The following is a 26,559-nucleotide window of genomic DNA, read 5'->3' on the forward strand; positions in this document are numbered from 1 at the left end:
AGAGTGGATAGAGCACCGGCCCTGGATTCAGGGGGACCTGAATTCAAATCCAACCTCAGACACATAACCCTTATTAGCTGTGTGACCCTGGGCAAGTCACTTAACCCCATTGCCTAGCCAAAAAAAAAGGAAAAAGAGAAAAGGACCCACATGTACAAAAATATTTATGGCAGCTCTTTTTGTGGCGGCAAAGAATTGGAGATTGAGAGGATGCCCATCAACTGGGGAATGGCTGAGCAAGTTGTGGTATATGAATGTAATGGAATACCATTGTGCTATAAGAAATGATGAGCAGGCTGACTTCAGAAAAACCTGGAAAGACTTATATGAACTGATGTTGAGTGAAGTGAGCAGAACCAAGAGAACATTATACACAGTAACAGCAACATTGTGCAATGACTAACTTTGATAGACTTATCTCTTCCTAGCAATGCAAGGATCTAAGACAATTCCAAAAAACTCATGATGGAAAATGCTGTCCACATCCAGAGAAAGAACTATAGAGTCTGAATGCAGATGGAAGCATACTATTTTCTCTCTCTCTCTCTCTCTTTCTTGTGGTTTTTCCCTTTTGTTCTGATTCTTCTTTCACATCATGACTAATGTGGAAGTATGTTTAATATGATCGTACATGTATAGCCTATATCAGATTGCTGTCTTGGGGAGGGAAGGGAAGGGGAAAAAATTTGGAACTCCAAACCTTATAAAAATGAATGTTGAAAACTATCTTTACTAGTAATTGGAAAAAATAAAACACTATTAAATGGGTGGGGCAGGGGCGGGGGGGAAGGGCAGCTAGGTGGCACAGTGGATAGAGTGCCTGGCCTGGAGTCAGGAAAACTATTCTTCCTGAGTTCCAATCTGGCCTCAGACACTTACTAGCTGTATGACCCTAGACAAGTCATTTAACCCTGTTTGCCTCAGTTTTCTCATCTGAAGAAGGAAATAGCAAACCACTCCAGGATCTTTGCCAAGTAAACCTCAAATGGGGTCATTTAGAGTTGGACACAATTGAACAACAATAACAAACCCTCAAGAAATTTATGATCTAGTAGGGAAAATAAGTCATGGACACAAATAATGTATTTGGTATATATCTATGAATGGGGTTGTTGGCCTCTGAATTAAAACATAAGCTCTTTGATGGGGGTAACATTTGCTCTTGTCTTTGTATCCCCCACGTCTAGCGCTATGCTTGAGACATGGTAGGCCCTTAATAAACGTTTGTTGATTGAGTGATTGGCAATACAAAAAATGAATGGGAACAATATAAAATAGAAACAAAAGACCTGAGAGATTACTGGGGTGGGGGGTGATCATAGAGGGCTTCATAGAGGAGGTGGCATTTGAGCTGGGCCTGAAGGATGGATAGGACTTTGATTGACAGAGGTTGAGAAGGAGGGAAATTCCAGGTGGAACAAATCCTGTGAGCAAAAGCATGGAGGTGAGAAAGCGAGGTATACATTCAGGAGACAGCAAATCAGGTTTGTCTGGGGTATGGAGTACATGAGGAGAAGGAATATGATATAAGACTGGAAAGGCAGGTTGGGGACAGGCTGTGAATTTCCTGCTAAGGGGTTTGCCCTTCATTCCTAAGGCAGTTGAAAGCCATTGAAGATTTTTAAGTGGGGGAGTGATGAGAATGAAGAATGGAGTTATGCATTAGGAAGATTAATCTTATAGAATGATAGACTAGGGGAGGGGGACCAGAGTGGGAGAGGGGTTGGTGAGGCAGAGACCAGTTTGGAAGTAGTTACAATAGTCCAGGTGAAAGGTGATGAAGGTCTGGAGTGTGGGGCAGCAGGAATGATAAGGAGGGACAGATACAAGAGATACTTTTGGATACAAGAGGTATCTTGGAGAGAAAGCCCACAGGATTTGGCAGCTGATTAGCAGTGGCCCAGAGAGGGGAGAAGTCTTTTGGCTCCCCTAGGTCAGGAGCCAAGCAGCCTAGAAGGGCTCTTGTGATTGAGCATACCCCAGGCACTTTAGTCCTATGCCATGAATCCCCAGCAGGCCCACCTCACTCCTGGGCCCAGCCTGCCTCTGCCTGCCTGCCTGCCTGCCAGGGCCTTTTCAGGCAAAGGGGTAAAAGACTGAGTTTTGGCAATCATCAACACGCCTGGGCCTGGGGGTAGTACAGATGTCACAGCAGCCCCTTCCAACAGCAGCTGGAGTTTTAATGCAGCCGCCTGGCCCTTGATGGGCTCACACAATGGTCATGGGAACAGAAAAGCTCAGCAGCCCTTATTTATGTGTGCCGAGTTCAGAAAGGTCATAGAGCAAAATTTCCTCCCCCATGTTACCCTAGAACTAAGGGCCTTTCCAATAGACTAGCATGGAATGGTAAAAGCCCCAAGAGAGATACAAAAGCATCATGACTATGTAATTCAGGCTCTGTTGAATCCAATTCTGTGAAGAATGTTTTGGGTACCTCAGAGTGCCTAAAATTATGCTAGGTGCTTTGAGGGCATAAGAGAAATATACACTACATACTACCATGAAAAAGTTAACAATCCCAGGGGGGAGGGAGTATGGAGTCTGAGGACCTGAATTTAAATCCCAGCTATGCTACTTATTACATGTGTGACCCTGGGCAAGTCACTTAATTTCTTTCAGCCTCAATTTCCTCACTTGGAAAATGGGAGGTAATAATATCACTTTCCTCACAGGGTTGTTGTGAAGATCAAATGAGAAATAATATATATTAAATAAACATTAGCCATCATCATTAGCAATAGTAGTTACCTTGAGATCTCAGTTCCCCCATCTGCAAAATGAGGGAGTCAGAATAATGATCTCTAGGGTCCCATCCAGCGCCAACATTTTATGAAATGTCTGGTACTATTAGGTAATGTTAGGAAGGGGAGAAATCATTATTGGGACCCAGGGTCATCAGGAAAGGCTACACGAAAAAAGTGACATTTGAGAGAGGCTTTGAAAAACAGGTGGGGTAGCTAGATGGTACAGTGGATAGAGAGCCTGGCCTGGAGTCAGGAAGACTCTTCTTGAGTTCAAATCTGATCTCAGATACCTGCTAATTATGTGACCCTGGGCAAGTCACTTAACCGTGTTTGCCTTAGTTTCCTCACCTTTAAAATGAGCTGGAGGAGGAACTGACAAACCACTGCAGTATCTCTTTCAAGAAAACCCCAAACGGGGTTATGAAGAGTTGGACACAACTGAAATGACTGAGCAACTTGAAAGACGGTGGGATTTGGAGAGGTGGAGATGAATGGAGAAAACATTTCAGGCAAAAGGAACAGCATAAGCTTGTTCCAGAAAGTCCCCTAACACTCTCTAAGCTCGTTCCCCAACTTCTAGCGTCATCTCCACCATCCTGTCTTATTTCTAGCTTCTCCTATTAAGGAAACCAAGATATTTTCATACTGCCTCCTTTCTGCGCTCCTCTCTAGGGCTGTGTTCTTCTCCCCTACTCCTTTATCTGCGATGCCTGAAATCACACGCCTTCTTGATTCTAAGGACTCTTGAGTTAGAGAATCTGAACACCCAACTGTTCAACACTTAATTCTAGTCCATAAGCAGCTACCAAGACAGTCATCTGCAGCGATGCAGACCATAACATACAACAAAGGGATTCAAGGGACAGCACATGCATGCTGCACACGCATTCTGGAGGGCACTTTTCCTCATACTCTCCCATTTCTTTCCCAGGATTCCATGAAATCATCATCCTACCTTTCAGCAATTTATCCAGAAAGGACTATGACCTTGGGACAATACTCTGTCCAATATACTATTTACACACCTAATTTTATTCTTTTTTTTTCACTTAATAGTATTTTATTTTTTCCAATTACATATAAAGATAGTTTTTAACGTTCACTTTTATAAGATTTGGAGTTCCAAATTTTTTCTCCCTCCTTCTCCCCCTCCCCCCCTCCCCAAGACAGCAAACAATATGATATAGGCTTTACAGGTACAATCATATTAAACATATTTCCACATTAGTCATGTTGTGAAAGATCAGAATAAAAGGGGAAAACCACAAGAAAGAAAAAAAAGAGAAAATAGTATGCTTCCATCTGCATTCAGACTCCACAGTTCTTTCTCTGTATGTGGACAGCATTTTCCATCATGAATCTTAGATCCTTGCATTGCTAAGAAAAGATAAGTCTATCAAAGTCAATCATCATACAGTGTGGCTGTCACTGTGTACAACTTTCTCCTGGTTCTGCTCACTTCACTCAGCACTAGTTTATATAAGTCTTTCCAGGTTTTCCTGAAGTCCTCCTGCTCATCATTTCTTATAGCACAATAGTATTCCATTACATTCATATACCACAACTTGTTCAGCCATTCCCCAATTGATGGGCATCCTCTCAATTTCCAATTCTTTGCCACCACAAAAAGAGCTGCCATAAATATTTTTGTACACGTAGGTCCTTTTCTCTTTTTTTATGTTCTCTGTGGGATATAGACCTAGTAGTGGCATTGCTGGGTTAAAGGGTATATGCACAGTTTTATAGTCCTTTGGACAGAGTTCCAAATTGCTTTCCAGAATGGTTGGATCAATTCACAGCTCTACCAACAATGCATTAGTGTTCCAATTTTCCCACATCTTCATCAACATTTACCATTTTCCTTTTTTGTCACATTAGCCAATCGAATAGGTATGAGGTGATATCTCAGAGTTGTTTTAACTGATTTTATTCTCTATATCATAGGACCAGAGATTTAGAGCAGCGAGGAACCTTAGAAATCATCCAGCCCGCTTCCTCTCTCTCAGTCTCAATTTTCTTATCCGTAAAACAAGGAGATTGGACTAATACCAAGGATTCCCTACCTTCTTTGTGTCATGTACTCATTTGACAGTCTGGTGAAACCTGTAGACCCCTTCTCAGAATGTTTTTCCATGCACAAAATAAAATACATAAGATAACAAAGGAAACCAATTATATTAAAATACAGTTATCAAAATTTTTAAAAAACAAGTTCCCAGATTAAGAACCATTGAACTAGGTGATCTCCAAGGCCCCTTTCTCAACCTCAACATTTTGTGTTCTATGGACTGACATTGTATGCTCCAGTGCTGACATTCTGTAATTCTTTATGCCTGTGGATGCCATAAACTCTCCTACTTCTTATTTCTGCCGTCAGAATGATGTGTAGACCATCTCACTTCTTTGTTTGTTCCCAACCGAAACACATGTAAACCACACTAGACAGGTAAGACAATTTCTCCTATTTTCACATTTTTCCAAGAAGGTTCTATTTCTAGAAATTTAGGCCTTGCTGTTCCCAACACAGTCTGCTCTGTTTGAAGAAAAAGAAGTTTCTTATGGCATTCCTGCCTTATAATCTCTAAGTCTTTTGGGGAAAAGTAATGCCACCCAGAACCATGCATGGTGCAATTCTGTAGAAATGCTCAAGCCCCATGTAAGGACCTGTGGTTAAGGTCCTTGGCTTCAGGTCTATCAGAGGAAGACCATGTGCTTATAAAAAGAACATCCAATTTATACCTAGAAAAGGACAATCTCTTCCCTCTGTATAATAGCATAGTCCCTCACCCCCAAGTTTATTAGGTTTGGAAGGATATTTTATAACTTCACTGTATTGCCTTTTCCTCCTCTGCCCCTCCTTCTCAAAGTCTATCCTTGTACTAAATTAAATCTCCCTAATGCATAAGTCCATTGTCCATTCTCATCATTCTCTTAACATCCACCAGACATGAAGAAATATGCTATACCTGAAGGTGAAAGCTAACATAACAGTATGCCTTTAGCCATATCAGAATGGCCAGATAGGACCGAGCCCAAGACTGGAGAATGACTTAGGGCCATTCAAAACAAAGTGAGGTGTCAGCATTTTGAAAAAGCTTATGTTACTAGCAATAGAATAAACTGTAAGCTCTGTAAGATTGGGGACCCTATCTTATTTAATATATATCTTTCAATATCTAGCACAGTATTCTGTTTTGTTTTTTGGTTTTTGGTTTTTTTGGCTAGGCAATGGGGTTAAGTGACTTGCCCAGAGTCACACAGCTAGTAAGTGTTATGTGTCTGAGGCCAAATTTGAACTCAGGTCCTTCTGAATCCAGGGCCGGTGCTCTATCCACTGTGCCATGTGGCTGCCCCTCTAGCACAGTATTCTGCAACATGGTACAGCTTAACAAATTTATTTAGTTGAATTAAAACACCGTTATTAGAAATGTGAATAGAAAGTTATTTACTCCCTTAGGAGTTCAGAGGGAAAAAAAAAAGAACCTGGAGAAAGAATTTGTGAGACTAAAAATTTTACTCTGATGATCTTGGGCTGGTCTTTGCTTATTTTACTCAGCTCAAGTTGGAGCTAATAGCACCAATAGCTTTGAATGGATTTTAAATAGTTCTCTATACCTGAATGGGATCTTTCTGACCATTTATAGATAGGTATTTCTAGGGGTCTGTGATCTAATTATTGTAGATCTTCCCATCGGTGGGCACACATAGCAATCAACCCACACTGCGTTATCTTCTGAAACTTTTGTCTTTTGTCCTCCTATAAATCCTCCACAGGGAATCTACCCAACATGTAAGGATCCTCGAATCCTTCAGACATTGTGTGGATACCTGTGAGAGATGAGAACTGTCCCTCATTCATTCCTCATTCTTGCTAAATGACCATCCCCACCTCTCTTTCTGGTCACGCATCTCTCCCTGACATCTTGCTGCTTCTCCCGAGCAATTCTTCTTTGGCAAAATGTTACAGCTTACTCATGTCTACCGTGTATATCTCCACTGCCCTTTAGGTGTGAACTACAACTTAAATTTCTTGGAGACTCGTATTCCATGACTTGTAGCCATGCAACATCACCAGAAGAAGACATGTCACAAATATGGGGTTTTCCAAGAAAATCTTGGGGCAATTAAAAGCATTGTCCAGTTTCCTAAATGCAATCTAGCTCACTCTTCCCCTCCTCCTCCTCTTCAATTCTGGGTTCAGTTCCTTATCTAATAGTGTCTATCAAAAGCATGTAAACTGATAGACCAGCTCTATGGGTTATCCAATCATCTTCTTGGTTTTTTTGTGAGAGGATAGTTAGGCTTGAGGGCTTAGAATTAGGCCTCATTTGGGAGTCTCACCGAGTTCCAGGGCCTGATGTGACCATAACGTCACCTGCAAATAGGAATAACTGAGGAATCTCACCACCTGCAGGCAATTCCTCTCCCAGTTTCAACTATGTATTGGAATAAATGTGTGCTTCTGTCTAAATGGACAGGTTTCTGAACATCAGTGGCATTAAGACAACACATAGGATAGCTAGCTCCCTTCTCCAAATACCCTTCTACTTTGACTGTCATTACCCCCACATCCTATCACCAGTTCAGTTGGAAAATTTAATGTCCAAAAAGTTGTTGGCTGCAAACCTGACAGATCCTCAGTAGAAGGAGTCTCCTCCTCTACCTTACCCCAGCTGCAATGTAAGGGCTAGTGGATATTGTCAATTTCTGCCTCTTTCTCTGAGACACGTTCAAACATATCTGCCTTCTTTCAGAATGGAAAAACAGCACAGCCAGAAAGGATGGATTCAAAGCAGGTCCTTTAGATAATTTTCTGTCTTCTATAACCTCTCCCCTAGTGAAGGTTTCTGAAGGAGGCTTATAAAGCATTTTCTTTTTAAGCCTCTATCACTTCATCCCCTTCCTCTCCTCTCCCTGACTCTCACCTATGCTTGCCCTGCCTCCCACACACATACGTACACATCCACCCTCATAGGTGTGGAAAACCCCTGGTGTCAGATCAAAGGAAATCCTAAATTCATGCAGCATTTAATGTTGAACTCGAAGCTTAACCACAGACTTCAGAAAGTGCTGACACCCGAAAAAAGCACTTGTCCAAGAACTGCCCCCAACAATTGTGAACCCAGAAAGAATCAAAGAAAAAGATATCACCAGGCTGAGAAGAGGATGGGGGTGGGGAACTTCACTTTGTTGCCTACTAGACTCCAGCAAACAGCAAAAAGACAATTGTGTTTAGTGCCCTGCTAAGTCAAATTGGAAGAAACATTTAAAGAGGGGAGGGAGAGAAGATTTAGAGGGAGGAGAGGAAAGGAGAGAGGTAACCACAAACAGGAAGAGAAGAATCTGTCAGCTCCTAAGGGTTCGCTGTGTATAGCATACTATACCTCCCAAGCAGCCTTTATATTTCAGAGAGGCCCTCTCAGTGGAGATGCTTGCTTATAGTTGACAAGGTATTCTCTGGGACACCATGCCAACTTTTTTTTTTCAATTAACAAACATTTATTTTCTCTCTATCCTTCTTCCTTCCCCCGCCCCCCAAGAAAAGAAAAACCAAACCCTTGTAACAAATACTTTTATGCATATTCATGCTAACTGAATTCTCACATTGGCCATCTCCAAAACTGTATGTCTCATTCTGCACCTTGAGCCTATCACCTTTCTGCCAGGAGGTGAGATGCTCCTCTGGGGTCTTAGTGGGTCATTGCATTGAGTACAGTCCTTAAGTCATTTCAGCTTTCACAACGTGAGACTGCTGGCTTGCCTTGTTTACTTGTGACCTTTCTAGCATATTTTCAACCAACAAAGATTGATAAAAATAATTTCATTTTGTTTCTTCCACCTGAGGAGGGAGTGTTTTTTATCCATGTTCTTTTTTCTAAGTCATTTCCTAAAAACTATAAGGAGGGTCATGATTACTGTCCCCATTTTACCAATGCAGAAAACTCAGTTTCTAGAAGCAGAAAGGTAATTCTCATGAACATAGATGAGACCATATTTTATCTTTATATCTCCCCCAGTTGCTTGCACATCGTAGGCTTTTAAAAATATTTGTTGAATTAATAAATGAAATAATATAATAATGTGATCACAGCTTTTATAAAATGTCATAAGAGTCTAAATCCTCTCCAAATGCTAGAGAGAAAGGAAGCGATTGAAATGTCTCTAATTTCCTTCCCTATATTAGCTGTGACTGTTCTAGTGTGACTGCTCACCTCTGTCCCTGGTGTCCATCTGTTCTCCCTCTGCCTCCCCTCTACATTTCTTCCTATCCAATTAATCCCTGCCTCTTCTGTCTCCTTTTGCCACTACTCTATCTCTTGCTCCTACCCTTCTATGTCTTTGGAGCTAGGAAGCAAACCAGACCTTTGCAGTAGCCCAGTGCAAAGAATCATGGAAGGCAGAGAATGCTGCAAGGGATGCCCTCTCTCACCTGTCACTTCTGAGCCTGCAAAGGCACCTGCAGAGACCGACAGACAGAAACTGGCATGACCTCAGCTCTCTGCTGCCTCCCGTGCCCTCCTGGGTGCCGACATTCTGCCGATTTTTCCAGCAAGAATGCTTCCTAATTCCCCTTCGCCCGTCATTATAGTCAGAAGCTGTTTGACTAGTTCTGCTTTCCACATGTGAGAGCCAAAAAGCATTTTGTCAACATTTCAACAGCTCTTCAGAAAGAAAATGACTGAGATAAGGTCAAAATGGGTTTCAAAGCCCAACTACGATTATTTTTTTTTCCCCTTACAACCTAACAACGGTGCTAACAATAATGCTCTGGCAGGCAGGCTCAGCTGTTCATGTGACTTCCAAGACTTGCAGCCGAGATGTCAGGGTTTGGGGGGCTGCTAAGAAAGGGCAAGAAGTCTGACTGCAAACCAATCTCTGTACCATCTGCCTAATACCATCCACTCTCAGCCAGGCACTGGGGTCACTGCAGAGGAAAAGACCAACCTACCAAATGAAAAACAAAAACAAAACCCCCTCAATATAGCCCACAACCACACACATGTGAAGAAATTGGTGACTCCAACACTGTCCTGCTTCTCAGGCCTTGTGTTCATGGACTTTAAGGATTCTAGCACATTGAAACAAAAATGGATTGGGTATAAAATATCAGAAGACTTAAAAGATCAGGAGTATTTAATCAATTAATCAATCAAAAAGCACTTATCAAAAACCTACTATGTTCCTAGCACTGTGCACAGAGATGGTGACACAAAGACAAAAGTGAAAAAGTTCCTGCCCTTGAGGAGTTTATATTCTACTAAAGAAGATAGCATATGCATATAAGGCACATCCAAAATAGATACGAGGTGATTTGTTGAGGAGAGAGTTTTTAGTATTTCTTAAGTGCCTACTACCTGCAAAACCTATACTAGAGATTTCTGGAATACAAAGATGACTAAGACACAGGCCCTACCTCAAAGAATTTTCAGCTAGTAGGGGAAATAAGACATAGACACAAGTAGCCATAAAACACGAGAAGTACATATTACTCTGAGCAGAACAGTAACTAGAGTGGGGCAATTAGAGCTTTGTCCTAGGGTGCTGAAATTTAGAAGGTACTGGAAGCTTTTGGACTCCATCACATATCAACAGCTAAATCTAAAAATAGTCTAGTTTGCCTTAAGTACAAGATCAAAAGGATTGCTTGGAGTCAGACTGTAGAGAGTCTTGAATGACAAGCTGAGTTACCCTGTAGGTAGTTGACAGCGCACAGCTACTAATGATGAGTGAACAGGGTGAGTAATTATAAAATAATGAAGTGGGGCAGAGAGATTTACTCACCAAATACAAAAATACTGGAACTAAGGGCTCCTCCTCCAAGTCTGAATAAAGTTGTTTTGGACAAATAAAAGGAAGTACTACTTTATACAATGGATAGTAAATATTGTTATCCCAGAGGCAGGAGATATAAAATAGATTCAAGAAATCTGCCACTAATTTGCTGGGTAGCACTGAGCTGTTTAATTCAACAAATATGTATTAAGTACCCACTGTATGCAAAGTACAGAGCCTAAAAGAGACACAAAGTTTAGATATGTCCTATAATCTCAACTAGACCCTCACTGCTACACACCAGTACTTCTACTCTTCCCTGACTATCTCATTCTGCACAAGATCTGTTCTTTTTTCAGGCTATCTGTTCGACACTCCCTTTTAGTAGAGGACTTCAGCTCAAACTTCAGCAAATACAAGCAAACAAACCAGCCCATACTCTCAAGGAGAGCATTCTAATAGATCAGGACAACATATAAAGAGAAGCAGAGTTGGAAAGGAGTGGGCATTGGGCAGGGAAGATTGGCATGGTTTGGAAATGATCAGGAAGCAGAGAGCTCTGGGCAAGATAAGGTAAGAGCTCACATATTAGCCCAGGATTCCAGGGCAAAATCAAAGTGGCCTTTCCCCTTGGCCATCCCAACCTCTCTACTTGTACCCTTGATCCCAATCTCTCCTGTCTCTTCCATTCCTTCTCCTTCCATAATTTCAAGCTTTATTTACCCAAGTCTCTTTCAATCTGCTTATAAACACACCAAGATCTCTCCCTAAAAAAAAAAAAAAACCTGGACTTGACCCAGCCATCCTCTCAAGCCATCGTCCTTTATCTCTCCTCTCTTTCATAGCCAAACTCCTACAAAAAGCTTTCTACTCTTGTTGTTCCCAGTTTCTCACCTCCTATTCACTTCTCTACCGTTTGCAATCTGGCTTCTGACCTCCGCACTCAGCTAAAACTGTGATCCCCAAGGTTACCAATGATTTTTCAAAAGCCAGATCAAATTGCCTTTCTCTATCCTCATTCTTCCTAACCTCCCAGTGTGTATACTTGACACTGTTCACTCCCCATGGTTACTGGTTACTCTGTAATGTTCTCTGTTGGTTCTCCTCCTAGTTGTCAACTCCTCTGTCTCTAGCTCATCACTGATTTCCTACTCCTTTTACATGACTGTGCCTTAGAGGGCTGGCCTGAGCTCTCTCTCTCTCCTCTCCTCTCCTCTTTTCTCCTCTCCTCCAAACCAAAAGAAGAGCAAGTTCAGAAGGAAGTAGCAGCCATGTGGCTCAGACCCCAAAGGGCAAGGTCTCAATTCAAGCTTCTCCCACAGTCTGAAACCTTCAGAGGAATAAACAGAGCAGGAATCCCAGACCAAAGAGAGAGCCTGCAGTCCATCAGTAACAAGCAAAACTTTCCAGGTGAATGAGAGTGGCTGAGTCCAGCAGCAATCTATTGCTGCTAAGACCCAAACCCAAGTCAAGAACTGGCAGAGCTGAGACAAGGAAAGTAGAAATCAGACTTTGCCCTGGATCAGAAGACTTTGGGAGCACTTGCAGTTTCCCAGCCTAAGTCCCTAAAATACTGGAATAAAACAACACTCCATACCTCCAAGAAAGTAGCAACAAAAGCAGGCCACCCCTCCAGAAGTGTGCAAAACTCCACCCTAACATAAGTACAAAACCAGCCCCAGACACTTCCTAGCTTCATGATGCTGAGCAAGTTATTTAACCTCTGTCTACCTCAGTTTCCTCAGCTACAAAATGGGGCTAATTAAAAGATTATTGTAAGGACCATAGCAGGCACTTTTAAAAATGTTTGTTCCACTCAAAATCTTATGTAAGTGAATGTTGAAAACTAAAAATTAATTAATTAATTATCAAAAAAATTTAAAAGAGTCAACGTCTCTGGTTCCCAGTGTTTCCAGCAAATGTGCTTCACTCCCATCATCCTTGTTTTCAAACTATTCAACTCACTTAACATGTTACAAAATGGTTACTATGTCTTCTAGTCTTGTTATTTCTTGACAGTTTTTAATTTTTTAAAGAAATGTTCCTCTGTAGTCATATGAAAAAATGTTCTAAATCACTATTGATTAGAGAAATATAAATCAAAACAACTCTGAGGTATCACATCACACCTATCAGATTGGCTAATGTGACAAAACAGGAAAATGATAAATGTTGGAGAAGATATGGGAAAATTGGAACACTAATGCATTGTTGGTAGAGCTGTGAACTCATCCAACCATTCTGGAGAGCAATTTGGAACTATGCCCAAATGGCTATAAAATTGTGCATACCCTTTGACCCAGCAACACCACTTCTAGGGCTATATCCCAAAGAGATCATAAAAACAGGGAAAGGACTAACATGTACAAAAATATTTATTGCAGCTCTTTTTGTGGTGGCAAAGAATTGGAAATTGAGGGGATGCCCATCAACTGGGGAATGGCTGAACAAGTTGTGGTATATGAATGTAATGGAGTAGTATTGTGCTATAAGAAATGATGAGCAGGCAGACTTTGATGCTGAGTGAAGAACATTATATACAGTAACAGCCACATTGTGCAATGACCGACTTTGATAGACTTGGCCCTTCTCAGCAATGCAAGGATCTGAGACAACTCCAAAAGACTCACGATAGAAAATGCTGTCCACGTCCAGAGAAAGAACCATGGAGTCTGAATGCAGATAGAAGCATACTATTTGTTCTCCTTTCCTTTTGTTGTTTTGTTTTGATTCTTCTTTCTCATGGTTCCTCCCATTGGTTCTAATTCTTCTTTACATCATGACTGATGTGAAAATATGCTTAATATGAACGTATAAGTAGAACTTATATCAGACTGCATGCCATCTTAGGGAGTGGGAAGGAAAGGGAGGAGGAGAAAATTTAAAACTCAAAATTTTATGGAAGTGAATGTTGGAAACAAAAAATAAATAAATAAATTGTTGTTTGGGTTTTTTTTAAATGAATGTTCCCTTCCTTCTCTTCCTTCTTCTCAATGACAGTCTTAGTGAAGTGACAGAGCCAAAAGAAAAAAATACATCACCTGGTAATTGACTCTCTGGTGATAAGACTGTACGTACTCAACTAGGGTTAAGGCAGAGTTAAAGAGGGAGGGCATTCCGGGAAGAGGGCACAGTCTGTACAAAGGCACAGAGATAAGAGATAGAATGCTGTTTATGAGAAACAAATAAGCCAGTTTGGCTGAAATAGAGAGTATATGAAAGGGAATAATATATAATAAGCCTGAAAAGCTAGGCTGTAGCTAGATCATGAAGGCCTTTAACTGCCAAGAAGAAGAGGTCATATTTTTATCCTAGAGGCAATAAGGAGCCACTAGATTATTTTGAGCAAGGGAGTAAAATGGTCAGATATGAGCTTTAAGAATTTCACTTTGCAACTTTGTGGAGGATGAATTAGAGAGGGAAGAGACTAGGGTCAAGGAAACCAATTAGGAGGCTATTCCAACAGTCCAGGCAAGAGTTGGATGAGGGCCTGAACTAGGGTTCAGGGCAATTAGGTGGTGGAGTGGATAGAGAGTCAGGCCTGGAGTCAAGAAGACCTGAGTTCAAATCCGGCCTCAGACACTTATTAGCTGTGTGACCCTGGGCAAGTCACTTAACCCTGTTTGCCTCAGTTTCCTCATCTGTAAAATGAGCTGGAGAAGGAAATGGCAAATCACTCTATTATCTTTGCCAGGAAAACCCCAAATGGGGGCATAAAGAGCTGGACATGTATAAAATAACTGAACAGTAACAACTGAACTAGAGTGGTAGCCTTCCATATAGAGAGAAGAGGAAGAGCAGTTGGGGAGGTAGAATGGAGAAGACTTTGCAACTATTGGGATGTGGAAGGTAAGAGATTGGGAAGAGATGAGAATGACCCCAAGGTTCCAAACCTGGGTGACTAGAAGAATGGTGAACAGACATAGGTAGTGAGATGAGTTTGGAAGAAAACACAGTTTTGTTTTGCACATGTTGAATTTGAGATGCCTACTAGCCATCAGCAGAAAATGTCCAAATAGGCAGTTTGTGATATAAAAGTAGTAGTGGATATATAAATCTGGAATTAGCCTGTATAGAGATGATAGTTGAACCCCTGGGTACTCATGAGCTCACAGATTGAAAGGCAATAGAGACAAAAGATTAAATTGTTCAGAACAGAGCCTAAGTGCATACCCACAGAAGTTAGGACATGGGTGACAAGCATGTAAAGGAGGCTAAGTGGCCAGACAGGTAATAGAACCAAGAGAGAGTAATGTCATAAAACTTAAAGAAGAGAGTGTCTAGGAAGAGAGGATGGTTAACAGTGTTAAATGCTGCAGAGAGGTCAAGAAAGAGAAGGTCTGAGATGAGGCCATCTGATTTGGCAATTAAGAGATGATAGTTGGCAACTTTGAAGACAGCAGTTTCAGTTGAGTGACAAAGTCAGAAGCTAGATTGTAAAGGGTGAAGAAGTAAATAAGAGGAGAGGGAAGCGCTTCCAGCTAGGTGGAACCTGCCAGAGCTTGTACGCCATTGGCAAAGTCTTCAAGGAACCAGGTCATTTTCATGCCACAATGAGGCAGCAGAATTGGCTTTAGCAGAGAGTTGCCTCTTTACCAGGACCACATTCCTCAGTCTTCCATTGACCCAAACAGAAAACTTATTTAGGTGTAAAAGGAGAAAAAGTTTATCATTGCTTCACCTGAATTGAGAGTTTGTCTTTGTACCAGAGTTCCCTCTGTTCTCTCTTTTTGTCTTTCTGTCCCTTACTCTTCCCCCACCTCTCTCTCGCCTTCTTTCTCTCTCTTCCTTTCTTTCTCTCTCCCTTTTTCCCTTTCTCTCCCTCTCTCTCTTTCTCTCTCCTCTCTCTCTCCCTCTCTCTCTCTTCCCCCTCTTTTTTCTTCCTTTCTCTCTCTCCCTTTCTCTCCTTGTCTCCTTCTCTCCCTCCCTCCTCCTCCTTTCACACACACACACACACACACACACACACACACACACACACCCCAAAGGAAAAAAGAATAGTAATTTCACCCCAACACACACTCCTTAAACACAGCAACCAGCAGTGATGAGATGGAAGGGAGGTGTGGTTTACACCCAAAACTCAAAACCAGAGAAAGAGAACTTCTTTCTAAGACTGCCTAAAATGGATCCCAAGTATGATTTGCCTCTCTGACTGCTTTTATATTACACTCTAACTTGCCCAGTGAGCACCAGCAATTCCAAGCTCACTTTCTACAAATTTGTCTTCAGAGGGCCTGTTTGCCTAGATTTGACAAACCCTCTTCAGTACCTGAATGTCATAAGAAGTGGAAGAAAAGAAGTCAGGTGGGTTCCCAGAAACCACAATGAGAATTACCACCATTCCTCTTTGTCTTACAAGGAGGGAAGAACAATGATTAATAGAAATAATAAATATAATTTTTTTTAAAACTTTGCCAATATAAAGACATGTTATAATAATTTTACAATAAACATGATAATAAATTCTTCCCACAACAAGTTATGAGTAAAGGTCTAGGAACAGAGATACAAGAAGGATGAATTATATGGGAATAGCAGGAGGAGGTAGACAGAGAGAGGCATGAAATGTATGATGGAGGGAGGGGTTGGGAGAAGGATGGGATGGGAGGTGGATGGAGCATCTCAGTAAAACTGCTGAGTAAAAAGTGTCTTTCAAAAGGATCCAGATTATTCCTCTAAATTCTCATCTCACTAAATTTCAGTTCAAGCGGCTGCAAATATTTGAAATGAGTAATTTCTCTTGATGAAGAGAGGCTGATTTCTGATTCTGTGTAATTTATTTTGGGGTTTTGGGGAGCACTGAGAGAGGTTGAACAGATACTTAAACATTCTGTCCTCCCTCCCTCTCTTTTCCCCTACTCCACCTGCTGAGATTGAAATAAAACTTTCAAGCATAGAAGTCCCAGGAGCACAATACAGGTGAAGCATTTTGAGAAGGACTTTTGTTCTGAGTCTCTGTTTGGCTGGGGAGGGGACAGGACAGTGGCTTCTGACATCATGGTGAGCTTACCAGAAGAGAAGTGAAGAAGATTCCAGACACAGATCCAAATTCCATCTAAGTCAGCAAAAGACAGGACAACTATGGTGTAGATCAGGCTTCAAGGCCATGGCCACAGGTTCCCCACCCCTGGGTAGAGAGAGAAGACCTGAGTTCAAATCTAGCCTCAGACATTTACCAGCTATGTGATTTTGGGAAAATCATTTTTCCTCAGTTTCCTCAGCTGTAAAATGAAGCTAATAAAATAACACCCACATTCCAGGGTAGTTGTAAGGAACAAATCAGATAATATTTATAAAGTACAATGTTACAAAGTACATTGTTACAAATTTGTAAAGTACAAAGTGACAAAGTACAATTTGTAAAACACAATGGCTGGCTTATAGTAAGAGCTGTATAAATGTTTGGGGGCAGCTAGGTGGTACAGTGGATAGAGCACTGGGCGCAGAATCAACACTCACTTCCTGAGTTCAAATTTGACCTCAGACACTTACTAGCTGTATGACCCTGGACAAGTCACTTAACCTTGTTGGCCTCAGTTTCCTGATCTGCAAAATGAGATGGAGAAGAAAATAGCAAACCACTCTAGTATCTCTGCCAAGAAAACCCAAAAATGGGGTCATGAAGAATAGTATGTGACTAAAAAAACAACTAAACAGTGTGTTTGTTATTATTAGGAAGCACTTTTTTTAAGGTCATAGATTCAGAACGGAAAGGATCTTTTAAGATCATCTAAGCTAACCCTCCATTTTACCAAAAAAAAAAAAAATCCTGAGTTCTGCAGGGGGTAAATGACAAGGTCATAATTGTGGTTTGTCCTTCATTCTCTAAGAGGACCATGACATCGGGAAGGTGATGTCATGAGTTGCAAGTGAATTGGATTTAAGTGAGGCAGGGCTGTGCAAAGTCACCAGCTTCACTCTCTCCTCCTGAGCCATCTGGATCCAATGACAACATAAGGATGACTGACTGGAGATGGCCCCCACGCAAAGCCCATTCAATGATTCAGGCTAGGTAAACCTTTTACCTGGTTTTAAAAAAAAAAATCAATCTGGGAGGCGAAGACCCTCAGGGTTTCTGGCCAAAGCAGAAGCAATTGCTGTTTCCCCTCACTCTGAACCATCAGAGCCCAAACAATGACCAAATGAGGCTTGGGCTGGGACCTGTTGGCCAATCAATGAGAGCCAGAGTGATTTAGTCTTTTCAAGAACCAGGATTCAAACCCTTTAACTACAGTTCCAGCATTCTTTCTCCTGTACATACTGAACTGTACTATCTGGCCTTTGTGGGGATGGAGGAAATAGATCTAGTAAGAGATTTATTTAGTCACTCATTCATTATGCTAAGTGTTGGGAGAATGCAAAGTTTGTCTAAAACATAGTACCTGTCTTTATAGAGTTTGCAATCTAGTACAGAAATGGGGAGAAAGTCCTGGTCTTGCCTTAGCTCTGCCACTAACTCATTTTGTGGCTTTGGGCAAATCATTTCCCCCTTCTTGGTTACAGTTCTCTTATCTGTGTAAGGGTGGAGTCCATTTAGTAAATTAGTCAAATTATTCTCCTCCCCCACCACATCCCACTTAAAGTAAGTCATAAAATGCTAAGCCCTGGTACCTTAACTAGGTAGGAATGGATTTCAAAGAATCAAATCAATCCAAGGCACTGTGAAAAGATTTTGATCCATTTAGATGTCTCTGATGAGCCACTGGAAGAACTGAAGTGACTGAACTGGAAGAGTGTTCAAAATGGCTGAGAAAACTTGGTCATGAGCTCAGGGTCACCTATAAAATATCAAGCCAGTTCAGACTAATGAGCAGTGAATGAGGAAGTGCTCCAGAGAAGCCTCCTAAGGAGATCACCTGAGGGGAGGGAAAGAAGAGGAGAGTACTTCGGCTTTGCCCCATGTCCCTTGGCCAGACAGGATCTTGTGAGCTTCAAAGAGTCTGTAGGATTTGGGATTTCCCATCTTCCCAGAAGGGTCCTAGAATCATCCGTAGGACAGCAGTGCTTGGTGGAAATATCTGCACTGGAAACCAAGGACAGACCAGATGCAGATTCACAGCTCTAAAAGAATTCAGCAAAGAAACTACCTAAGGGGAACTTCTTGAGCATTCCACAAAGGAGAAAAAAGGAGCTTCACCTCATGTGCTCTCTAAGTTCGGACCAACTTTCCCAGGACCCTGTATGTATTTGTGAGAACATGTGTCACAGACTTTGGGGGGTTGGAGGGTGGGAAGATGTTTTGAATTAACTATACCACCTTAGTAAATATTCTTTTTTTAAAAAAAAAGCTACTTAAGTCTAGCTCTGGGCCACCACTAGTCATCTTGACTTGTATCCTGCCACTGTACTCTAGAGGAAAGAATGAGATTGGTGACCTTGCACAGTTCTACTTCACTTAAATCCAATTCACCCAAAAGTCAAGACATTACCCTCATGATGTCATTGGTCATCTTCAAGAACGAAGGACAAACAACAAAAACAAACAACAAATCTGATGAAACAATTCTTTATTTAGGTTGTTGTCCTTCATTCTCAGAGGACAGAAATGTCATCACTATGTTGGGGTCAATGTATAGTGTGTCCAGCTGTAGCTCCTCAGACCAATGTGAGCTCAGAAGGCTCTACCACAGGTTAGGCACAAAAAGTCCATGTGAACATTCGGAGTAGAGATGTCTCTAAATTTGCACAACTCATGTTTCCTTTGAGGTACTGTAATTCTGCTTTGCTCATAGAGCACAGCACCTTCTTTCAAGTGGGCCATGCTAGATGGTCCTGCGCCAGTGTCCATCATGTCTCAGAATTGATTCCAAAGTTCTTCAGAGAGACCTTGGGAGTGTCCTTGTATTGCTTCTTCTGAACTCCATGTGAGCACTTGCCTTATGTGAGTTCTCCATAAAACAGTCTTTTAGGAAAACATACATTTGGTATTCGAACAATGTGGCCAGCCATCTAGAGTTACACTCTCTACAATAGAGTTTAAATGCTTGGCAGTTTGGCTTGAGAAAGAACCTCAGGGTCCCGTATGTTATCTTGCCAGGTGATCTTCAGAATCTTCCTAAGACAATTCAAATGCAAGTGATTCAGTTTCCTGGCACAGTGCTGGGTGTGCTGTCCAGGTTTCACAAGTGTACAACAGTGAGCTCAGCACAATGGCTAGTTTGGTAGGGCAGTCTAATACCTCTTCTCTCCCACACTTTCCTTCAGAGCCTTCCAAACACTGAGCTAGCTCTGAAAATTTGTGCATCGGCCTCATCATCTATATGTACACATCCCTGGAAAGTATACTGCCAAAGCAAGTGCATTCAAAATTTCTCTATTTGCTGTAACCAATGGTTTCACATATGGATGTTGCAGTGCTGGCTGGTAGAAAGGCTCTGTTTTCTTGGTGTTAATTAGTAGATTAAAATTAGCACAAGCAGCAGGGAATTGATCCATCCTTTGTTGCATCTCAGTTTCAGAGGTTACACTGAGTGTACAATCATCAGAGAACAAAAAGTCATGCATCAACTCTCCCTCCACTTTAGTCTTGGCTTGTAGCCTGGTGGGAAGTACAGTAATGGTGGCTCATGAGCTATTAGAAAGACACCCTCCTCTGCCCCTCATTGTTACCCTTAGAGTCTTGAGGAGAGATGTAACAGCCTAATTCTGGGGATCAAACTTGTCAGTTAGAATGGGAATTCAGATAGTAGCTTCAGAGCATATACTACTTATGTAAAATGAGAGGGTTGACATACAAGGGATAGAAACAATCTCAAAAGATGAATAGATAATTTCAATTACATGAAATTGAAAAGCTTTTGTATTAACATAATCAATGCAACTAAGAAGGGAAGGGAATCTATAGAAGGGAAATCTTTATATCAAATATCTCTAATAAAGATATACAAGATACATAGAGAACTAACACAAATAGATGACCAAGCACCATTCCCCAATGTATGACATAAACAAGATAGTTCTCAAATGAAGAACTTAAAAGTGTTAACATTCACATGAAAAACTGTTCTAAATCACTGATAATGAAATACAAATAAAAATAAAACTGATGTTTTGTCTCACACGTAGCAATGAAGGCATAAAAGATTGTTTTGTCCAGAGGTATCCAATTCTTTGTGAACCATATTACACCAATACTGTTCATGGAATTTCCTTGGCAAAGATACTGGAATGGTTTGCCATTTCCTTCTCCAGAGGCAAACAGAGGTTAAGTGACTTGCCCCAGGGTCACTCAGCTAGTAAGTATCTGAAGCTGGATTAGAACTCAGGTCTTCCTGACTACAAGTCCAGTGCCCTATCCACTGAGCCACCTAGCTGCCTGATGGCATAAAGACAGTAACATTCAATATTGGTAGGACTGAAGAAAGATAGGCACACTAATACATTATTGGTGGAGCTATGAATTGGTCCAACTATTCTGGAAAGCAATTTGGAATTACACTAAAAAGGGGACAAAAACGTCTAAAATCTTTTGATCCAGATTACTGGGACATAAACCTCAAGGAGGTGAGAGACAGACAACAAAATATTCATACAAGTACTTTTCAGAGTAGCAAAGAAACAAAAATAGTTGTCTGCTAATTGGTGGGTAGCTAAAAAAAATTGTGATTATTGAATGTGATGGATTATTACCTTGACCTATGAAAAAGTAAATATGGAGAATTCAGATACAGAATGGAGACAGAAGAAGGAAAACAATACAATGACTACTACAATATAAATAGAAAAGGCAAAGACATAAAACTGAACACTGTGTAGTTACAGTGACAAAGCTTGACCCTAGAGAGAGAGAGAGATAACAAATTTCAACCCTCTCTCTTCTTTGCAGAGGTGAGAGTCTGTGCTTGTGGAACAAAGCCTATGTCATAAGCCTTATTTGCTGGCTTGGTTAGTTTTGCTGAACTGCTTTTTTTTCCCTCTTTCTTTTTCATTCTTTGTTAAAAGAAATGGCTCCCTGCGGAGGGAAGGGGAGAGGAATATATTCAGAAAAAAAGGTGGTGCATAAAAGAAGACAGCAATAAAAAGTTACAAATTTTTAAAATTAATTTAACTTAAATATTAACAAATGTGATGGTTGAACTAGAATCATTTACCTAATAAATATTTATTGAATGTTCACTGTGATCAAGGCACTTTTGATGACACAGATTGCTGAGGTCACAGCTAACTAGCTGTGTGACCTTCGGCAAGTTTCTGTCTATCTCTCTGGTCCCTAAGTTCCTCACCTATAAAATGGAGGGATCTGATAAGATCAGTGATTCCAAATTAGTGTGCTGCAAGTATTACTAGGTGTGCCACGAAATTTGGGATATTATCTTCCTGAAGAAAAAAAAATTCATTTGTGTTTTAACATACCTAGAATTTGTAGTATGAGAAGTATGATATTCACATAATAAACAAAATTCACCTTCAACACATACAAACTCGACTTGAACTAACAAAGAATTTTTTTTAAATGGCTGCCCTCTATGAAGGGAAACTGAGCATGTGCTCAGTCTGTCCTAGCAATGTCAACTGAAACAAAGAAAAGCAGACTGAGCCACTGGCAAAAAACTATTTGAGGACCTTTGGGCTACATGATTCCTAAGGCCCTTCCAGCTCTTACATGCTATGACTTTATGTGTCTCTGAGCTCTGAAATTCTTTTACCATGATTCTACACCAAGTAAGATTCAGTTCAGTACATAAGTTTTCACCCTTTAGCAGAGTCAAAGGAATGATATCATTTGGTTAAAATTAACCCCAGAAGGAGGGGGTGAGTTTTGAGCTAAGTGTGGATGTGGAAGGTCAGAGGAGGAATAGGGAGCACCTGGTTTGTGCAAAGCATACAGCCAGGACACGATATTGACTTGGCTGGAGAACACTGAATGGAGGACTAAGGAGAGCAAAGGTTGACGAGATAAAGTGAAGTTAGTTGGGGGAACAACAGAGAAATAGGGCAAGGCTTTTTAACAGAACGCTGCTATGGCTTTAAATTTTTCTCTGTTAATAGAAGATTGGACCTCATCAAACTACAAATTATTCGGGCTAGACAGTCTTAGAGATCATCTAGCCCAGCTCCTTCCTTTTTCACAAAGGAGGAAACTGATGCTCTGACAGGGCTAATGACTTTTCCAAGACCTTAGAACCAGGATTCTTACCCAGGCTTCCTGACAACAGTGTTCTTTCCCTTACTCCACCATACAGAAACCTCAAGCCTAAAAGAGCTGCCCTGCAGGCTGCAGTCCTCAAGTCCAGTGGCCCTGTAGCCTGTAACTGCAATCTGAGGAGGCAGAACAGGCTTTCAAATGCCCCCACACCCTCCACCTCCCAGAATCAGAATGTTAGGGAAGGGACAATGTGGAAAGAATAGAAGACTTGGAATCATGGGATCCTAAAGTTAGAGGAGACTCTTAGAAGGAAGTTAGTCCAACCACCCTCATCTTCCTGGTGAGGAAACTGAAGCTGAGACAGGATGAATGACTCACCGAGGTCCACACAGATAGCAAGCTGCAGAACCAGGATTCGAATCCAGGTTCTCTGACTTCAAATCCAGTGTTTTTCCACTATAACATGCCAGAACCTGGGCTGAGGTCCCAGCTTTCTTACTACTTATATGATCTGAGAGATGGAGAGGAAGATGGAGCAGCCACAAATTCTGTGCCCTTAGGGATGCTTAAAGACCAACTTCATTTTATAGCTGCTGAAAAGGGAAGTGGGAATTATCACCACACCTACTTCCCTACCTTTAGTAGCCTAATCGGAAGAATAGGGACTGAACCAGTGATTTTCTTAGTCGAAAAAATACCCGAGTGAGGTATCTTCCCCCAGTATAGATAGGTACCTACTCTGAAACTTAAGAGTCCTAGAGAGTTGCCTAGAGCAATTAGAGGTTCCTTGACTTGCCCAAGGTCACACAGCCAGTCTGTGTTAGAGGCAATGCTTGAACCCAAGTCAGGACTTCTTCCTAATTCTTGAGGCCAGATTTCTAACCACTCTACCGGCTGCCTCTCATCTTGGAGGGAGGGATGTGAGACATTAACTCTGCCCTCAGGCATATTCCCACTGTGTATTACCCACGGCTCCGAGCATCAGTTTTCCTTTACCTCTAAGAGTCACTCAAGCTCCTTGGAGAGAGAACTAGGGGAAAGAGAGGAGGACCCTTCCCTGGGAGAGGGTAGGCCGCATTCAGATGCAGAGATGAAACACGTCACGGATGTAAAACAAAGGCCAGCCAGCTTTCTGAGAAACAGGAAAGGACTTCCAGAAGAACAAAGGCAGGAATGATCCAACTCGGCCTCACCACTAAAAACAGCCTCCTAGACCAGTTGTCATTCATTCCTCCTAGGGTCATTCCATGAGCCAGGGGCTTGCATATGCAAAAGCCAAAGGAGGATTAAAACACTTCCAAACAAAGATGCAAAAATCTTCCTTTTTCTCTTCCCCACCCCCACCTCTGCTTGGGTTTTAAATCCATCCACACTGGTCTCAGCTTGTCCTCCTACCTCCTCAGCCGGTGGTTGTCACACTACAGACATTTTTAGGGGTGACAGCTGGCCTTCTGGAACTCAGCTCCAGTTCTGGAAATTTTCTTTTCTTTTCTTTTCTTTCTCTTTTCTTCTTTTTTTTTTTTAAGGGAGAGAGCCAAACCACCACGATTTTAAATAGCAATCCAGTGGAGGGGGAAAGGCGCAGGAGAACACAGGGGAAGGATGGCCCAGTTGCAGTTTGATTTCCATTCTCTCTGCCTTTAACTGGAGAAGTGTTGAAAGCAATCAGAACTTTCCAAAATGTCAGAGCAAGAAGGGGACCCGAGAGCCTGCCTAGCCCAACCCTCTCATTTTACAGAGGAGGAAATTGTGGCTCCAAAGGGGGCCACCAGGTCACACAGAAAGTTAATAGGAGAGGCACGACTGGGCTCAAGCTTTCCTGTGGCCCAGGCCAGACCTCTTCCTTCTAAATCACTTTGCCTTATCCTGACTTAGAGGGACTGTTACTAAGCCTTCCCAAGAGGTTAAGAGTAGAAAGACCAGGGTAGAAAATTGAACTGGAGGGGAGAAACTAAAGGACCTCCCTCTCATTCTAGTAATTCACATAACACAAGCAAGCCCAGAATGTTAGAGCTGAAAGGGACCTCAGAGAATCCCTAGCCCAGAGGTTCTTAACCTTTTTTGAGTCATGGACCCCTCCTATACTTCCCAGAATAATATTTTTAAATGAATAAAACAAAATAATGGGATTAAAAGGAAAACTAATTATATTGAAATGCGGTTTTCAAAATTTTTTTAAGACAAATTCACAGATCCCAGGTCAAAAACCCATGCCCTAGTCCAACTGACTCATTTTAGGAAACCCAGAGAGTGTGACTTGTCCAGGATCACACAGCAAGTCAGTGGCAGAGCTGGTATTAAAATCCAGATGTAGGGGTAGCTAGGTGGCACATGGATAGAGCACCTGCCTTGGAGTCAGGAGGATCTGAGTTCAAATCTGGCCTCAGACATATGACACTCACTAGCTGTGTGACTCTGAGCAAGTCACTTAACTCCAACTACCTTGCCCCCTCCCCCCAAAAAAACCCAGATGTCCAGACTCCCAAGTCAATTGTTCTTCCCCCATTTGCTTCCACCTCTCATCAGACTCTACTTTCTCTCAGAATTAATACTTTCAGGGAAGGGTACAGTTCCTTTCTCTTCCCCCCTTACTAGCTCTATGACTTTAGGAAAATCACTTAACCTACCAGAGCCTCACCCATTAAAATAGGGATAAAAACATTGACTCTACCTGACTCACAGGATTACTGTGATGATGAAAGGAGATAATCTATATAAAGTTCTTTACAAATGTCAGCTCATCTTATTAGGACTAAATGACCTTATGTGAGTGTATGGTCCCTTCATTACCTTTGGCAGCCAGTAACAGAGATTTGGTAGTCCAAAGGAGATTGGAGGGGACAGACAAACTGATAGGAATGGATTCAGATTGGACACTAGGAAGAAAGACTTAGCAAAGAGATTTATGAGTATGGTGACCTTATGTCCCAGGTCCTCTAGAAAAGTGCCCATTTCAAGAAAAGACTTCTAACAAAGTGTTGCAAAAGGATGTTTAGCTAATAAAATAGGATCAAAAAATATAGTAATTTATGAAACATTAAGATACATTATTAAGGAAATGAAGGTTCCTCTACTGAAAACTAGTCAGTCAATAAATATTTATTAAATGTTTACTATGTGGCAGCCACTGTGCTAAGTGCTGAGGATACAAAAAGCAAAAGACAGTCCTTGCCCTCAGGAAACCCACAGTCTAAACGAGGAGACAACAAGCAAACAAATATATACAAACTCTGCACAGGCTATACACAGGATAAATTTAGGTGGTGCAGGGAATAGAGTGCTGGGCCTGGAGTCAGGAAGACTTGAGTTCAAATCAAGCCCCAGACATTTAGTAGCTGTGTGACCCTGGACAAGTTACTTAACCCTGTTTGCCTCAATTTCCTCATCTGTAAAATGAGCTAGAGAAGGAAATGGCAAACCACTCCAGTATTTTTGCCAAGAAAACCCCAAATAGGATCATGAAAAGTTCAGATAATATTGATCAACAATAACAGGATAAATAGGAAATAATTAACAGAAGGGAAGGCAAGAGAATTAAGAGGAGTTGGAAAAGGCTTCCTAGAGAAGATAGGATTTTAGCTGAGACTTGAAGGAGGCCAGGGAAGCTAGGAGGCAGAAATGAGGAAAGAGAGCATTCCAGGCATTGAGGACAGCCAGGGAAAATGCCTGGAGCAGAGAGATGGAATGTTTTGCTCATGGAATACAAGGTCAATGTTACTGGATCTAGGAATATGTAGCAGGGAGTAAAGTGTAAGCCTATATAGGAAGATTTCAAGGAAGTCATATCCAGAGTTTCAGGAATGAGCTAAATAATCTTTCACAGTTCCCTCCATCCTTACAATTAGGGGGTGATAAAAGTTAAGCTGTCAAAAACCGTTCAAGTAAACCAAACGTACAGCAATCATTCATTCATCAAGGCAGTAGGTGATGGGGTACTGAGATATAAAGAGAAAG

General features: G+C 41.5%; 1 long non-coding RNA gene across 3 annotated transcripts in view; it reads right to left on the reverse strand.

Moving 5' to 3' along the window:
- The window catches only part of LOC110193649 (uncharacterized), a 266,032-nt gene that overhangs the window by 230,714 nt on the left and 8,759 nt on the right, over positions 1-26,559 (reverse strand). For all 3 annotated transcript variants that reach the window (XR_013484729.1, XR_013484728.1, XR_002320507.2), the window contains exon 2: positions 16,531-16,647. This is a non-coding gene — a long non-coding RNA (uncharacterized LOC110193649). The remainder of the gene's footprint in view (positions 1-16,530; positions 16,648-26,559) is intronic.

The sequence above is a fragment of the Phascolarctos cinereus genome, unplaced genomic scaffold, assembly GCF_003287225.1.
Source record: "Phascolarctos cinereus isolate Bilbo 61053 unplaced genomic scaffold, phaCin_HiC Scaffold_2;HRSCAF=192, whole genome shotgun sequence".
In the NCBI taxonomy this organism is placed as follows: domain Eukaryota; kingdom Metazoa; phylum Chordata; class Mammalia; order Diprotodontia; family Phascolarctidae; genus Phascolarctos; species Phascolarctos cinereus.